This window comes from Macaca thibetana, chromosome 15 (assembly GCF_024542745.1).
Source record: "Macaca thibetana thibetana isolate TM-01 chromosome 15, ASM2454274v1, whole genome shotgun sequence".
Classification (NCBI taxonomy): Eukaryota; Metazoa; Chordata; class Mammalia; order Primates; family Cercopithecidae; genus Macaca; species Macaca thibetana.
This window is the reverse complement of record NC_065592.1, coordinates 43,026,761-43,045,133: the sequence shown is the minus strand read 5'-3', so window position 1 is coordinate 43,045,133 and position 18,373 is coordinate 43,026,761. Positions and strand designations below refer to the sequence as shown.

Sequence of the window (18,373 nt, the reverse complement as noted above, 5' to 3'; positions counted from 1 at the left end):
TATTTGTTGAATGAATGAGTGGATGGAAGTGATTGATATCATGGAGAGTGGAAGAACAGAAGGTCACAGCTGGACATCTCTGTCCACTTCAGCTTGCTAGCCTTGGCCTGGAGGTAGGAGCATGTCAGACTTACTATGTTTGAAAAAATATATATGTAAGATGTACATGATGTTTTGATATACATATACATAGTGAAATAGTTTCTGCCGTCAAATTAAGCAAGTTAACATATCATCTCACATAGTGACCTTTCTGTGTGTGTGGTAAGAGCACCTAAAATCTGCTCTCTTGGCAAATATCCAGTATCCAATGCAATATTGTTAACTTGTGTCCTCATGCTGTACATTATAGTCCTAGACTTATTTATTCTACGTATCTGTACCCTTTGACCTACATCTCCGCATTCTCCCCAATCTTGTCCTCTCGCCTCCTCTGGTAACCACCCCCCCCCCCCCTCTGTTTCTATGTATTCAACTTTCTCTAAAAACAGATTCCACATACAGGTGAGATCATAGAGTATTTGTCTTTCTGTATCTGACTTACTTCATTTAGTAGAACATCTTCCAGATTAATCCATGTCATCACAAATGGCAGTATCTCCTTTTCTAAAGCTGGGTGGTGTCCCATTGAGTGTACATAATTTTTTTATTTTTAATTTTTATTTATTTATTTATTTTTGAGACAGGGTCTCACTGTGTCATCCAGGCTGGAGTACAGTGGCATGATCTTGGCTCACTGCAGCCACAACCTCCCAGCCTCAAGTGATCTTCTCATCTCAGCTTCCTATGTAGCTGGGACTACAGTTGTGTGCCACCACGCCAGGCTAATTTTTAAGTTTTTTGTAGAGACAGGGTCTTACCATGGTGTCGAGGCTAGTTTCGAGCTCCTGGGGTCAAGTGATCTGCCCGCCTTGGCCTCTCAAAGTGCTGGGATTACAGGCATGAGCCACTGCACTCAGCATATTTTTAATTTTTATGGGTACATAGTAAGTATATGTATTTGTGGGGTATGTGAGATTTTCATACAGGCATGCAATGTATAGTAATCACATCAGAGTAAATGGAGTATCCACCACAATTTTTTAACCCTTTCATCCATTGAGTGAATGTTAGGTTAATTCTGTATCTTGGCTATTGTGAATGCTGCTGCAATGGAAGTTCACCATCTCTAGGAGGTGCTGACTTCATTTTCTTTGGGTATATACCCAGAGGACAGTTTACTGGGTCATATGGCAGTTCTAGTTTTAATTTTTTTGGGAACCTCATACTGTTTTCCATAATGTCCGCACTAAATTTACATTCCCATCAACAGTGTGCAGAGGTTCCCTTTCGCTTTTCCACACCCTCACCCACACTTGTTATCTCTTGTCTCTTTGATAATAGCCCTCCTAAGAGATGGGAGGTGGGATCTCATTGTGGTTTTAATTTGCATTTCCCTGTTGATTAGTGATGTTGAGCACCTTTCCTATATATGTTGGCCATTTTTTATGTCTTTGTTGGAGAAATGTCCATTTAGGTCCTTTGCCCATTTTAATTTAATTTAATTTATTATTATTATTATTATTTTTGTGGGAGATGGAGTCATGTTCTGTCACCCAGGCTGGAGTTCGGTGGTGTGATCTCAGCTCATTGCAACCTCTGCCTCCCAGGTTCAAGCAATTATCCTGCCTCAGCCTTCCAAGTAGCTGGGATTACAGGCACCCGCTACCACACCTGGCTAATTTTTGTATTTTTAGTAGAGATGACGTTTCACCATGTTGACCAGGCTGATTTTGAATGACTGACCTCAGGTGATCCACCTGCTTCGGCCTACCAAACTGCTGAGATTACAGGCATGAGCCACTGCGCCCAGCCCTTTGCCCATTTTTAAATTGGGTTACTTAATAATTAAAAGAAAAGCTGGGCGTGGTGGCTCACGCCTGGGATCCCAGCACTTTGGGAGGCCGAGGCAGGTGGATCACAAGGTCAGGAGTTCAAGACCAACCTGGCCAAGATAGTGAAACCCCATGTCTACTAAAAATACAAAAAGGTAGCCAGGCATGGTGGGCGCCTGTAATCCCAGCTACTCGGGAGGCTGAGGCAGAGAATTGCTTGAACCCGGGAGGTGGAGGTTGCAGTGAGCCGAGATCGTGCCACTGCACTCCAGCGAGACTCCATCTCAAAAAACAAACAAGCAAACAAACCCTTTTGCTATTGAGTTGTGTGAGTTTCTTGCATCTTTTAAATATTAATCCCTTATCAGATATGTGGTTCGCAAATGTTTTTTCTCAATCTGTAGGCTGCCAGTTCATTTTGTTGATTGTTTCCTTTGTTATGCAGAAGCTTTTTAATTTGATGTAGTTCCACTTGTTTATTTTTGCTTTCATTGCCTATGCTTTTGGTGTGATACCCCAAAAAAATAATTGCCAAGGCCAGTGTCAAGGAGCTTTTCTTTTGTGTTTTCTTCTAGGAGTTTTGTAGCTTTGGGTCTTTCCTTTAGGTCTTTGATTCATATTGAGTCGATTTTTGTGTCTGGGGTAAGGTCAGGGTCCAATTTTATTATTTTCCATGTGAAAATCCAATTTTCCCAACATCATTTATTGAAAAGACTGTCTTTTCCCCATTGTGTGTTCTTGGTGCCCATGTCGAAAATTAGTTGACCATATACACTCAGGTTTATTTCTGGGCTCTATTCTTTCCATTGGTCTATGTGTCTGTTTTTATGCCAGAGCCATACTGTTTTGACTTGCTGTACTTTTGAAGCGCATGCATTCTGGGGTTCTGTTCTCAGATCTCTTAAATGGAGGAAGCAGAACATGACTCATCCCTGCCTTCCTGGCATCCAGAGGGGGCTCCAGGAAGGTTGTGGCATCCAGTTAGCGCCTTCCACATGAGTCCCAGTCCTGCTGACATGCAAGCCTGTCCCCAGTGTCGCTGAGCCAGCTGTTGTTCTCTCCACATCAGGTACAACTAATCTTAGGAATCTCATTATGGGTCGAGAAATAATCCTCTATATCTAGATTAAAGTCTGTGTTTTGACCATTACTGTGCACTGAGCATTGAGCCGACAGTTTAATTGAGCTGTTTATGCCGCTGCCTTGATCTCTTCCCAGAGAATTTACAGCTAATTCCAAGTGTCTCTGTGAATTAAGTGGGCCTCTCCCAACATGCTTTGCCCGGTGTTTGCCTGTTTCAAATCCCACTTGTCCTTGTGTTACCCAATTATGGGCTCTCACTCACAGCTGTCTCTGGCCCTGCCACTTACAGTCCACTTCCTCTCTGAGGTGGCCATTAATGATGTGGCCCCAGAATGGCCATAACCCAGGACAGCCTCTGTGATACTTACAGCAATAGGAAAGGGGGTGGAGGTGAGGATGGGGTGGAGCAGAGAGGTCATAAATTATGACCTCAGTGACCCTTTGAAATCACCTCCAGGCAACTGACAGTCACCTTCTAGCAAGAAGAGGGTATATGCCTTTAGCAAAGTTAAGTGTAGTGGAAGCAAAGAGTTCCAGTCTGGAGTGAAGACTCCTGCATTCTTATCTGACATCCTCTGTGACCTCTGGGGCTAGTTTCCCTGTTTGTAAAATATAAGCTGGCAGATCATTGTTTTCCATTCAGGATAGTAGAGGTGTCTTAGGATAGGGCTGCCATATTTAGAAGAAAAAAAAAATGGTGGCTCATGCCTAGCACTTTGGAAAGTCAGGGAAGAGAGGATTGCTTGAGCCCAGGAACTGGAGACCACCCTAGGCAACATAGTAAGACCTGGTCTCTACAAAAAATAAACAAAATTATGCTGGGCGCTCACGCCTGTAATCCCAGCACTTTGGGAAGCTGAAGCAGGCAGATCGCTTGAGGTCAGGAGTTCAAGACCAGCCTGTCCAACATGGTGAAATCCCATCTTTACTAAAAACACAAAAATTAGCCAGGCACAGGTATCTGTAACCCCAGCTACTAGGGAGGCTGAGGCAGGAGAATCACTTGAACCCAGAGGTGGAGGTTGCAGTGAGCCGAGATTGCACCACTGCACTCCATCCTGGGTGATGACAGAGCAAGACTCCTTCAAAAAAAAAAATTACCTGGACATGGTTGTGCAAGCCTGTAGTCCCAGCCATTCAAGAGGCTGAGATGGGAGGATCACTTGAGCCTGGGAGGTTGAGGCTGCAGTGAGACATGATTGTGCTACTGCCCTCCAGCTTGGGTGACAGAGGGAGACCCTGTCTCAAAAACAACAACAACAAAGGACATCCATGAGATAGTTGGGACATACTTATAGCTAATTATTATTTATTTACCAGAAATCCAAGTATAACTGAATACTCTGTATTTTCTCTGGTGACCTTACTCAAGGGGCTGTGTACGCAGGGCCCTGATCTACAGGTGGGTGCTAAGAGAGCAAATGAGTTGAATTGCTTTGCAGTGATGCATCTTAATGGTCAAACTGCCTGCCATCTGGCAAATGCAGCATAAATTATGAAGCCTGCAAATCCGCTGAGTGCAGTGGCTTTTTCAGTCCCAAACGTCAGACTGATAGCCGTCTCAAAGGCCACCACTGGAACCCGGGGCTTAGTGGCAATAGGTCAAGTTAGGCCAGTGAGAGTCAGAAGTACACAGGGGCATGTAGGGGCAGAAAGGTCTGGGTCAGATAGCCTGAAGGTCTGGCAGAAGGATCTGTGAAGCTTGTAGGCAAGGAGGAAGTGAACGTGGGGAGAAAAGAAATCAGGCCTGGTCGGAGGACATCACAGGTCAGTCAGGTGCCAAGGAGTCCCCGGGTTCTAAGGGCGCTGGCAGAGAGAGAATATATGGGGATATCTGCAGGGCTGGGTGGGTGGTCAGACCTTGCTTCTGCTTGGAGCTTCTGCTAGGAGCTTCTGCCTCAGGTCAGGCCAGAACTGGGACAGACTGGAGGAGGCTGGTGTCAGAGTGAAGCAGGAAGGCTGTGCTCGCTTTGATTTGCTTCAGAAGCAAGTGGTGATCAAGAACACAGCAGTGTTTTTCTGCAACTGAGGAGGGCTTAAATACTATGAGCCAACCAGCACCTTTAGGTTTTCTTCTATGGGGGATTAGCTTTGGGATTACCAGGTACCCAGGATGTGTGATCCTCCTCTTCTTGAGAGAGGTCTGGAGGGCAGGCAGCAGGGGCTGTGCATTATTCACTTCTGCCCACCCGGGATTCTCTGAGTGCCTGCCAAGTGCTAGCCCCAGTGACTGTGTGTGGGATTGAATCTAGTAGAAATCCACCAAGTCACAGTTCTTAAATCTGAGTTATTACCTCTGGCCTTAAACCACACCACCACATGCAAAAGGGCACCTTTATCTTTGCAGAATCATTGCAGACTCTCCTGCTGGCTGCATCCATCTCTGCCTCCCTCCCACATCCTCCTGCAGAGCATCCTCTCTGTGCACAGCAGTCCAGATGTTAGACCCACCCAGCTCCCGTGCCTGGGCTTCGCACACTGACTGTAACAATGGAAACAAAAGACATACCGGGCGCTGTGGCTCACGCCTATAATCCCAGCACTTTGGGAGGCCGAGGTGGGTGGATTGCTTGAGTCCAGGAGTTCAAGACCGCCGGCCTGGGCCACGTGACAAAACCTCATCTCTACAAAAAATACAAAATAAAATATTAGCCAGGCATGGTGGCGTGTGCCTGTGGTCCCAGCTACTTGGGAGGCTGAGGTGAGAGGATTGATCAAGGCTGCTGTGAGCAATGATTGTGCCACTGCACTCCAGCCTGGCTTGGGTGACAGAGTGAGACCCTGTCTCAAAAAAAAAAAAAAAAAAAAAAAAAGAGAAGAAAAAAGAAAAAGAAAAAAAAGAACATAAAGGCATTAAACATTGAAACCACTAAGATTAAAGTTACCTGGGTTTACTTGTGAGTGACTTCATGTGCTAGGGTGCCAGGAAAACACCCTAAATCTGAAGCATTTAATCCAATTTTCCTCATTTTCAAACTAAACTTTGGTGTTCCTGAAAAGATGAAATATTACTTGAAGCCCTGCAGTTGGGAAAGTGGTGGATTTCTTCAGTGTTAAACCACTCCAAAAAAATGTTCTGATGCAATTTCCAGCCTCTCACTTTGGCTATAATATTTAAAGGCAATTTTTAAAAGTCACTTTCCATGCATAATTTTCTCCCACTACACTTTGTTGTTTTTTTTTTTTTTTCTCGAATTGAAATGGTTACCATGCTGCCATCTGAGGCTTTGCTAAGTAGGATGCATTGGTCTTTGCCAGAGCCAAGAAAGAGTTAAAGTTGCAAATGGCCGTCTGTCGTCTTTCTCAGTCTGAGGATGGGGATGGATACCGCCCAATTGTCTGTCCTTTTCTTACCCTCCCTAGGGCTGAGTGCGGGATATCAAGTCTCCTAAAATAACTCAGACCCTGTGGGGAGATGCCTGCCCTGAGCAGGAGCTAGCTTGGCATGGAGGATTCTCAGGGTTGGAAGGGAATGTTCCTGGCCAAATGGTCTGATCTCCTGGCTGGAAGAGAGAGGAAGGAGCTCAGTAACCTTCCAAACCAAACATCCACTAACAAGCTCTTGCAGGGCCCTCAGGGAACCCAGATGACTGCTGTCATCTTCCTTCACCTAAGCGGCATCCGACAGAGCATCCGTCCCCATAGAGAGTCCTCTGAGGCTGCTGGGCACAGTGCAGAGAGGCACTGGTACATCTGGAGCAGAATCTAAGTGAGCATCTCATCATTAGGATTTCTGGATCTTTTAGGGTTTACAACATACTGTAGAATCACTGCGTATTGTAAATGTCCGAAGGAGAGAACTGTTGGTTTTTGCAGTTTTCCAGAGTCATGGTGGGTGGAGGGGCTCCTTCTGCCCAGGCCTTCGAGCCCACTCTGATCCTTTCAGTCTTAAGATGCAGACAATGATTGTTTGGGGGCTCTAGACTATGGGCCTCCTCACTCCAAGGCTGTGCAGTGTCTCATTTGCACGCTTTGAGTCAGGAGCTGGCACAGGCCAGAGAGAAGCACTGCTTTCTTCCTAAGCCTCCTGCTTTTATCTTTTTTTTTTTTTTTTTTTTTTTGGGATGGAGTTTCACTCTTGTTGCCCAGGCTGGAGTGCAATGGCGCGATCTTGGCTCACTGCAACCTCTACCTCCCGGGTTCAAGCCATTCTTCTGCCCCAGCCTCCCAAGTAGCTGGGATTACAGGTGCCCACCACCACGCCCGACTAATTTTTGTGTTTTTAGTAGAGATGGGATTTCACCATGTTGGCCAGGCTTGTCTTAAACTCCTGACCTCAGGCCTCCCGCCTTGGCCTCCCAAAGTGCTGGACAGGTGTGAGCCACCGCGCCTGGCTCAGTTTTATCTTTATGTACAAGTCAATTTGTATTTCTGTTTGCTCCTATTGACAGACATTTTTGTGGTGGTTATAGCCTTTGCATGTTATTATTAGGCACTCCACAGGAATTCACTCCTCCAGTGGACCAGTTTTGCAATAAGGTAGCACATCTCCCACAGCCACAGTGCAGGTCAGGGCACTCAGACTCAACTGTGCCTCGGAACCACATAGACATCAGTGTTAGCATGGACACTCCCACAGCCACTCCAGGGAAGCCGACTCAACAGAGCTGAGTGGGGCTCAGGAATCTGTATTTTTACATGAGCCACAGCCGATTCTGTTGCCGATGAGCCGAGGACCCCACTTTGAGAAACTCTGGTTAGTGTCTGAGTTCTCATCTGTGATATGAACCAGCAAGTTGTGGGTGACAAAATCTGGGATGGAGGCATTTCTGACTTTTGGCTGTTCGATGTCCCCAGCCAAAATCTGACATTTGGAGGATCGGCCAGCCTGCATCACAGGTAGGCAGGCAGGCTGCAGTCAGTGTCCCTGCAGGGGTGTCATGTCTCCATTGTGTGCCCTACAGGGTACATAGTTTTTCTTATTTGTCCTGAGCTAATCTCCCTCAGTGCCCAGTTTAATGGATTCTGCAGATGAAATGGGGATTAGGAAGGAGGAAGGGAAGAGAACAAACAAATATGAACAGTGAGAACACTGTGCCAGATGCTGAGCTCCCAGCTTCACACCGATTGTGTCTGACATCACCCCCACAGAAGCATGGTGGGTTGGCATTACTGCACACTTCTCCAGCTGAGAGCTCAGAGGTCCCACGGCTAGGAAGTGGCAGGCGCTTTGTTGTAAACTCAGGCATGTTCAACTTAAAGGCCTTCCTTTTTTTTTCTTTCTCTCTTTTGCAGGGGTGGGGTAATGGATACATTTAAGGTTTTTTCCCTCAAATTTTTATTTTGAAAAATTTTTGACTACGGAAAGATTGCAAGCATAGTATAGTAACCTCCCTTGACCCTTTAATTGTTAGCATTCTGCCACATCTGCATTCTCTTTCTGTGTACCTATCTTACCCAGCTACCTAACTAATTTTGCTAATCCATCTGAGAATTATTTGGGAACATTGTGTTGATTTACTTCTAAATATTTCAGTTTATCTCCAAGGAACAAGGGCATTTTCCTACAGAACCATAATACAATAATTACACTTGGGAAGTTTCACATTAATACAGTACCATTTAATGGATATCTGGTTTATTTTCCCAATTGTTTACAAAATGTTTCTTATAGTATTTTTTTTTTTCATTCAGGATTCAATCCAGGATCACTTACTGCATTTACTTGTCAAGTCTCTTGAGTCTCTTTTCATCTCAAATAGCATTTCAGCCTTTTTTGTTTTTTGATCTTTTATAACACTGACGTTTTTTAAAGAGACCAGGCCAGTTGTTTTACAGAATATCTGTCAGTTTGGATTTGACTGGTCATTTCGTCTTAGAGCTTCATGTCACGGGGACAGAGGCTCTACTCTTCTGATTGTCTGCCACTGCCTCTTACCAAGTGAGGATGGAGCATGGCTGTTTATGTTGTTAAAAGGCCCGGAATGGGAAGAAAAGCAGCTCAGTTTGGTGGGATGAATATACGCTGTGAAGGGCAGCAGAGGAGAGCTCAAGTTCTGGCTTATGTCCCTGGCTGATTGACCTTGAGCATATCAATGAATATTCCTAGAACCTGGTTTTCTTTTCTGTAAATGTAGATAGTTTTGGCCTTGCAGGATTATAACAAATATAAATAAAGAACCTAGCAGACCACCTGATGCGTAATTAATCATAGCTTCATAAATGGCAGCCACTATTAAGTCCTTAATAACAATACGCCAAAATATCCTACTTTTTCTTCCAACACACCTGTCAGATGCACCCTTTTCTGTACTTTCCCATTTCGCCATTCAAGGGCACTTCTATCGCTTCGGCCTCCTTTCTGTTGCCCTCATCCTAACCTGTTCCGTACATGCCACCATGGGTTGCCCTTAAAATGTGGCCCTTGCCATCATATTCGCCTGGCTTCCTTTTTCCCCAGCACATCAAGTCTGACTGTCTGGCACTCAGTACCCTTCATGGTCTCACCTCATCCCCTACCGGAACATTTCTTCGACTATTTGCTCTTGATTTGGCTCCTAGCATTTTCTCCCTGACTTCCCTCATTCCTCCCCCCCTGCACAAGAGTGCATGCATAAATCACTGGGGGAATTGATCACAAACAGAAACCACTCTAGGCCTTCCACGTGGAAAGGGTTTTAATGAAGGCAATCAGGTGCTTGGAAAATCTGCACAAACAAAACTCAAAAGATAGTCTGGAAAAGCCAAGGTCAAGGAAGGCCACTGGTTTTATCACTAGCTTTCATAGATAGAGAATTTGAAGGAACTCAGAAAACTACTAGGGATGATCTCAGCTGCCTCCAATCCTGAGGTCTGAGGTTTTCAGGAAAGTACCTAGAAACTGCTGCAAAATGCCCTGTCTGCCTAAGCCCAAAGTTTGACATTGCCAGAGGAGCAAAAATCTGGCTTCTGCCTTCTTTCTCCCTTCTAGATCTTGGCAGGTGCTTCTCATGGGTGTTTTTCAATACAGGACTCTGAAGACAGGGATTCTGGGACATGTAATTCCCAAGCTTTTAGCTCCTGTGATCCAGGGGAGAGAATAGAAGTGGTGCTGGTCAAGGAAAGGCTTTCCCTGGGGACAAGTGGGGAAGACATTTCTTGCTATTTCTTTCTTGGGGTCACAGCTGGAAGGACGTGAAACTGGTTACCTTGGAAGCCATTATCCCTGACTCTTAGAGGAAGCCCAGATATGGTAGGAGAGAATGGACCCCCAAAGAGTGAAAAGCAGAGCAAAAATCAGAGCTGAAAAAGGAGAGAAAGAGAGAGCACACTGATCATACTGAGCCAGCCCTGGATTTGAAGGCTTACCTTATGCAGTGTTATCCATGTCCTTCTCAGTTATTTCCATCCATACATTTCTTTTTTGCCCTGGCTAATTTCAGTTAGATTTCTGTTACTTGCAACCAAGAGGGTCTTAATGAACAGCAGAAGGGATAGCATGTAAACATTGCAGAGTCAGAGTGTGGTGCATGCTTTGCAAAAAGAACTAATGAAGGAATCTGAGCACCTAGAGAAGATAGTAAGAAAGAGTTTGGCCGGGTGCGGTGGCTCACACCTGTAATCCCAGCATTTTGGGAGGCCAAGGTGGGCAGATCACCTGAGGTCAGGAGTTCAAGACCAGCCTGGCCAGCCCATCTCTACTGAAAATACAAAAACTAGCTGGGCATGATGGTGCATGCATGTAATCCCAACTACTCAGGAGGCTGAGGCAGGAGAATCGCTTCAACCTGGGAGGTGGAGGTTGTAGTGAGCCAAGATCACACCACTGCACTCCAGCCTGTACAACAGGAGTGAGACTCCATCCCCCCCCCCCAAAAAAAAGAAAGAAAAAGAAAAAGAAACTGTTCATTTCCATTTTATCTTTTTCCTTGGAAATATTATTTAAACCATAATTCTACCTTAGTTATTACTTTTTTTTAATTTTAATTTAATTTTATTTTTTGAGACAGGGTCTCACTTTTTCACCCAGGCTGCAGTGCAGTGGCATGATCTTGCCTCACTGCAGCTTTGACTTCCCTGGGCTCAAGCCATCCTCCTGCCTCAGCCCCCAAAGTAGCTGGGACCACAGGTGCACGCCACCACGTCTGGCTAATTTTTTTATCTTTGGTGTAGACGGGGTTTCCCCATGTTGCCCAGGCTGTTAGTTATTGCTTCTCATGGCTTTTGTTTTCTTCCAGAATTCTCTTCTTCCTTTCCTTCTGTTTTCAAAAGACTTCCTGTCTCCCGAAGACCAATTTGATTCTTTTCTCTTTGGGGCGTCCACAGCTACATTAGGCCATTTCTTAATTCTTGAAGTTCTTGGCACAGTATAATTTGAACCTCAAATTATTTTTAAATTTTTGGTGAGTGCTTCAGCTGCCCTTTACCGGCTGTAACTTCCTGCCATGGACTGCATCCTCACAGATTTATAGCCTTTGACTGGTGCTCAAGAATCTTTGGGAGTTGGTGGACTGATGACTCAAATGGGGAGGCTGAGGCTGCCATGGGCAATTAAATGGGAGAGCAGGAGTGGAGGAGAGTAATGCTGCCCAAGTCACAGTCATCCAGGAATAAGGAAGCCTTTCCAGAAAGAATAATCAAGCTGGCTCAAATGCACTTGGCACACATGGGGTGGACCCTGAGTCCCAGGCGGTGTACCTCTCCCAGCGGCCACAAGGGGGTGACAAAGGGCATGGTCCACGTGCCAAAATGTTGCCGTGGCTGTGGGGTCAGCCAGCTGGCTGGTCTGCTAGTTGAGCCCTGGCTGGAAAGGGGATCTTGGCCTAGGTGATTTGCACAGGATAAGGTCAGCCTCCAACCAGAAGGCCTAGGAAGCAGCGTGCCTGGACCAAGGTTAGGAAAGCCCAAGGATGAACAGATGGATGGCAAACATCAATAAACATCTAAGAATATGAGCTAGAGGCCAGACATGGTGGCTCACGCCTGTAATCCCAGCACTTTGGGAGGCCGAGGCGGGTGGATCACAAAGTCACGAGATCGAGACCATCCTGGCTAACACGGGGAAACCCCGTCTCTACTAAAAAAAAAAAAAAACCAAAAAATTAACCAGGCATGGTGGCAGGTGCCTGTAGTCTCAGCTACTTGGGAGGCTGAGGCAGGAGAATGGTGTGAACCCAGGAGGTGGAGCTGACAGTGAGCCGAGATCTCGCCACTGCACTCCAGCCTGGGCAACGGAGCGAGACTCCATCTCATAAAGAAAAAAAAAAAAAAAGAATATGAGCTAGACTGTCCAAAATTAAATCAGTGAGTGAATGTCCAGTGACCCAGATATTCTGCTAAGGATGAGGGATGACTTAGTGTCCTGGAGAAGGAAGCAGGAAGCCCAGGCATAGTACAGTGGCAAGGACTAAATCTGGGCAAGGACTTAATCCTGTGTCTATGGCCCCTGATGGAAGCTTGTACTGTGTGACCTTAGGTGACCGCTCCCTCTCTGCGTCTCAGGTGTCTCATCTTACCAAATAAGTTTGATGTCCGGAGACTGAGAGACCAGCCCCACCCTTGCACTGGGCACCATGATGACCAGGATTCCTTTCAGTGTCAATGGTCTCTGAGTGACATGAACAAAACAGTTAGTTGGCTGCAAAGACCGTGTTTTTCTCACTTCTGCCTGTATACACCTGCTCTCTTTACAACTTTTGAGGGGGCCCTGGTCCCTTGGGACCAGGTTTGTTCAAAGACCTTTGTAGAAGCTGAGCAGTCTAATTTCTAGATACACTGGCCCATGACATAGCACACACCAAAATGCCCCCACATCCCACTGGAAATGCAATTTGTTTTCTCTAAAATAGTTTTTGGGGCATTTTAATAATTTTGCTTTGAGGATTATTTTGCTAATTTTATTTTCAATGGCTATGATTTCTTAGAAATCATCATGCATAGTTAGGAATTCCTTGAAGTGAAAGAATCTGCTAATTGTTTTCAAATATAAAAAAAAATTACAGATACTAAGTATAACGATGTGTAGAGTTGATGTAACGCAGAATTTCAGGGCGTTTCATTACATTTTGACTGTGGAATTTTCATTTTGTGACTTGGAGTCAGTGAGAATTTTTGTAGTCCATGAAACATTTTTCGAGGCTTTTGAGAAGCTCATAGGTCCTCCGTCCTGTCTGTGGCACCTGATGGGAAAAATCCTTCTGCTCGAGGCAGCTGAGTTCAAGTGGGGGGTCATTTCTTTCCATTATTAGTTTTTGTCTCGTGTCTTCTGACCTGAGAGCCTGTGCAAGCTTTGAGTGTATCAACAGGTAAAGAATACCCCCTTCCACTTGCCTTTAATCTCAGAAACTTCATTTCAACACCTGTCTTTCAGCTAAGCCATCATATAGGCAGGCATCAGGGTGGCAGAATCCCCCCAGCCCCAGGGATGTTTCTAAAGCCTGTCTCTACCCAGTGCTCTCAGGCATACCACAGTCAAGCCAGACATCATCCCCACTGTCAGGGTTCCGCAGAAATAGATATCCCACAAAGGGCACTATCTCGCCTGAGGATTTGTTTTCTCTTGCTGATAATTCCTCTCCATAAACATTTTTGAGAAAGATGAATAGGTGTACCTTTCTGGAACAGCAGGTGGATGCTGGGGCGTGAAATGACTCTGCATGGCATGTTTTATGGATGAGGGGAGGGTCCTGAGGACTGCGTTTCATGTCCTCAGCCTCTGACTTGGTTGCAGATTGCCTGGGCTACTCTTCTGTAGGTGAAGGTTTAGCAGCTGCTTCTCTCACTGCTGGTAACCTCTGGAAGGCCCAGCCTGTGTGGAAGCTAGACACGCCCCAAGAGTTGGCTCAAATGCCACCAGCATGTAGCAGCTCTGGGCCCACCCTGAAGACCCGGTCCTCTCAGTGCACCTCACAGCCAGTGCTACAGGCTTCAGACACTCCATTCTGCTGGATCCCCCCTGCCCGCCCCTCTTCCTGACAGCCATGAAGGGAATGAATTCCTTCCCATCGTGATGTTAATGAATGTCAAAGGGGGGGAAAAAAGAGATAAGATCTCAGAAAAATAAAGACGCCAACATAAAAACAGAAGACACAGCTACCTTCAATAGGATGAACAAATGTGAGATTTTTCCATTCATCTCTGCCTAGGGGATGGGGACAGTGACTGTTAATAACAAAGTGACACCAAATGATTTGCTGACAGTTCATAAAGTTCCCTGTGAAGCCCAGAGTCAAGAATGCCAAATGACTCATGAAGGTAGCAAACCAGAAATGGGGTGAGGGGGGACCCCAGAACTGTGACCTGGGTCACAGGTTTCAAAGCAGGCTTATTTTCACAGGGCTGCCACAGTTAGCAAATAAAAATGTAGGATGCACGATTATATTATATTTGAGTTTTAGGTAAGCAATGATTTTTTTTATGTGTATTTGGGACATGTTAGTACTGAAAATTTGTGTGTTTATTTGAAATTCAAACTTAGCTGGGCATCGTGTATTTTCTCTGGCAACCCTAACCCAGGGGCATAGCACTTCTCTTCATTTCCCGAGTAGGTACACATTTCCAGGCTCAACTTCCACCAGGAAGAGGCTCCTTCCAGCCTCTTATATCTTATAGTTTCTTGAATCTTATGCTGACTTAAAGATCCAGCTTACAGGCCACGTTTTTGAGAAGACATTCTCCAACAAATCATTTCTTCCTTTCTCTCTGCTCTCTTGCCCACTGTGTTTTGCTTATGTTCCTATTTTGGTTTACGTTTAGTTGTGTGTAAGTCTGTTTCCCGCACTAGATTGGGAGCTAATCAAGGGCAAGGACTGTATCTAAATTCTTTCTCTTTGTTGCCCCCAATATAGTCTCACCTATGCCGACGTGCATATTTTGTGAATGTTTGCTCACTGAATGAATGAATGAATGAATGATCAAAGCTAACATGCTTTGAGTGCTGACTATGTGCCAGGCATGCATTTAAGTCCTTTAATGTTCTAGTAACACTTTGAGGTAAGCATCATTTTAATTTCCATTTTAGGGATGGAGAAATGGAGGCACAGAGAAGTAATTTGCTCAAGGTCAAGGGCAGAGCTGGGACTTGAACTCAGGCAGTGTGGCTGCAGAGTCTGTGCTCTTAACCTCTGTAATAGGTCAAATGGATGAATGAATAAGCAGAAGAATGAGTGGAAGAATAAATGAAAAAATTCATGAGCAGAGGTGCAAACGGTAGTAAGATCAGGGAGACACGAGAGGTAGGAACCAAGGTAAGTAATAGGATGTATCAGAGGCTGGAGGAATCAGAGTGAAACCAAGAAGACAAGCTGAGTGACCTGAACATGAGAGGTAGCCCAGCAGGAGGAAGGGCTGATCTCTGATTCCTCTTTCTGCTTTGGAAATCAATCCTTGGGCCCCAAGTGATCTATGACTCTGCAGGGTCCTGACTGTAACTCTTTCCTAGCTTTCTGCCGCTCAGCCCTCCTCTTCCCGGAGGGGACTCAACTCCTCCTCTCTTAAAAGGCTCAGACCTGCTGAGCTCTGAGGCCAACCCTGTCTTTCCCTGGGGGTGCTCACTTAGGAGTTAAAGGGCATCCACAGGAAGTCAACTTGGTTTCAGGGTCCTCCCTGTTCTTGGGCTCTGGTCACACCTCTGTCTGGTTCCTGCTGTGGGTGTCACATGAAGGAACCAATGGGATCTATGGAGGGTGACCACAGGCTGCCTGCTAATCAGATCACCGCCAGGGTTATTAGAGAAATGCATTTAAGCCCATGGAAACAGACAGTAGCCTGCTTATGTCTTCAACCTATTCTTTTTCTTTATAAAATTGTGGGTTTAAAAACCCCACATAACATAAAATGTACCATCTCATCTTTTTTTTTTTTTTTTTTTTTTTTGATATGGGGTCTCACTCTGTCATTCAGACTGGAGGGCAGTGGAGCGACCTCAGCTCATTGCGACCTCTGCCTTCCAGGCTCAAGCAATCCTCCACCTCAGCCTCCTGAGTAGCTGGGACCAGAGGCCTGTGCCACCACGCCCAGCTAATTTCTTTTTTTTGGTATTTTTGGTAGAGACAGGGTTTTGCCATATTGGCCAGACTGGTCTCAAACACCTGGACTCAAGCAATCCACCTGCCTTGGCCTCCTAAAGTGCTGGGATTATAGGTATGAGAAACCGTGCCTGGCTGTTTTAACATTTTTATGTGTACCGTTCAGTCATGTTAAATATATTCACGTTGTTGTGAAGCAGCGCTCCAGAAGGCTTTTGTCTTGCAAAACTGAAACCCATACCCATTAAACAAAAACTGCTCTCACCTCCTTCCTCCAGCCCCTGGTAACTACCACTCTACTTTCTGTTTCTATGAATTCAATGGCTTTAGATACCTCATATGCGTGGAATCAGGCAGTATATGTATTTTTGTGACTGGCTTATTTCTTAGTGTAATGCACTCAAGGTTCATCCATGTGTAGCATGTATCAGAATTGCATTCCTCTTTAAGGGTGAATAATATTCGATAATATGGGTATGCATTGTCTTCATCCATTCCTCTGAGTTGTTCCCATCTCTTGGCTATCGTGAATAATGCTGCAGTAAACATGGGTATGTGCAAATATCTCTTGAGACCCTTGCTTTCAATTCTTTTGGAAATATTCCCTGAAGAGAAGTTGCTGGAGCATATGTTAGTTCTATTTTTAATTTTTTGAGTAGCCACCATGCCATTTTCCATAGTAGTTGTATACAATCATATGTTCCCTCCAACAGAGCACAAGGCTTCCAATTTCTTCCCATCTTCACCAACACTTGTTATTTTCTGTTTTCTTGGAAGTGTCTATTCTAATGGGTGTGCCTGTGTTTCCGGACTGGCTTAGAGCAATTTTTAATTACTTATTAGAACTGAGCGATGGGGAAAGTATCACACCATTTTATGGGCAGATAACCTGATAACCTAGAACCACAGAGAGCAATCATAACTTTGCCAATGACTCGTGACCATGGGCAAGTTGTGTGATCTCTTGAATTCTCATCTGCTCACTCAAGGACGAGACCTTCTCAATGGTACAACCTTCTCCCCGCTTTCCTCTGATGTTTTTACCAGGAAAAGGTGGGAAGTGAGAGATGGGAAATGACTTGTGACATTGGGGTCTTAATCTCAGCAGCCATCACCCCGAGTATATATTTTTATTTTCTCTGTAAGAATAACTCATGCTGATTTTTGAACATGTAGAAAGCTCACAAAAGCATTAGAAGCGAGGAACTATGTATCTACCCTCCATCACCTGGAGTCAACACCTGATAACGTTTTGCTCCATTTCTTGTAATCTTTTTCCAAGTGAGGCAAATTTCTTTAATCTTCGAGAGTCCCTCTGTTTCTAAAGAAGAGCTACTTTTCACAGCAATCTGTAGCAAAGTTAACTGAGCTCTCAATTTCTTAAATGTATCTTTCTTTGTGCTAGTTCATTTCTTAGATGTGTCACTTTGAGTGAAAAGCAATTAATTACAGTGGAAACGCTGCTAGGAGACTTCTTATGAAATTCTGTTACTATGTATCGGGAGAGAATGGAAGGGGAAAGGGAGCTGCTGGGCAAACCTAGTCTATTCGAATGGATAATTTCCTTTCCTTTCAAGTTTCAGGGTTGCAGATCTATATATTTATGAAAGGACTAGAAAGCTGTTCCTGTATCTCCAATCTGTCAAACTCAGTAAAACCCAACTGAAAAGCAAAGTTGAAAGAATGACTTCGGTAAATGTCATTTTCAATTTTTTTTCTTTTCCAAGGAACATTGCTATATCAGTTCAGAAAAAAAGTTGAAATTACAATCCTAAGATTAAAAAAGGCAGCATGTGGGAGAGCACTGGGTTTCGAAGGTTAGCTGTTAGTAATGTCCAGCCTCAGGAAGCCATGCTTGGAGATCTTTTTAAGAAAATTTTTTGAAATGGAGTCTCACTCTATCACCCAGGCTGGAGTATGGTGGTGCAGTGTTGGCTCACTGCAACCCCTGCCTCCTGGGTTCAAGCGATCCTCCTGCCCCAGCCTCCCGAGTAGCTGGGATTACTACAGGTGCCTGCCACCATTCCCAGATAATTTTTGTATTTTTAGTACAGACAGGGTTTTACTATGTTAGCCAGGCTGGTCTTGAAGTCCTGACCTCAGGATCTTCCTGCCTCGGCCTCCCAAAGTGCTGGGATTACAAGTGTGAGCCACCGTGTCCACCTGCTTGGATCTTTGGGGCTGGTGTTGCCTGAAGGGTTGGGCTTTGGGGCTGCAGGAGTCCCAGAAGGTTTTGTCTTGAAAACTAGGGCCTGGCTGGGACCCCTGAGGGTGGCCTGCTCTGGCTCCTGGGTTGGGGAATCCTGCACAAAAGGCATTCAGCACAGCTCCTGGCACAGGAGAACTGCTCAGTAACTGTTGAATATAATTGTGATGTTGTGGGGTGCAGAGGGAGAGGGCTTCTGGGCCTTCTGTTGGCAGTGTGGTTGGAAGTAGGGGGAGGAGTCACATTTGGAGAGTGGGGAATGGTGG

The 18,373-nt window shown here is 45.2% G+C and overlaps 1 protein-coding gene across 1 annotated transcript in view; it reads right to left on the bottom strand.

Annotated features, from left to right (window-relative positions):
• TOMM5 (translocase of outer mitochondrial membrane 5) overlaps window positions 1-9,503 on the bottom strand; it is a 495,867-nt gene extending 486,364 nt beyond the window's left edge. Inside the window, exon 1 of the mRNA XM_050762280.1 lies at window positions 9,488-9,503. The gene's annotated coding sequence lies outside the window, so the exon portion shown is untranslated. The remainder of the gene's footprint in view (window positions 1-9,487) is intronic.
• Window positions 9,504-18,373: the final 8,870 nt, after the last annotated feature.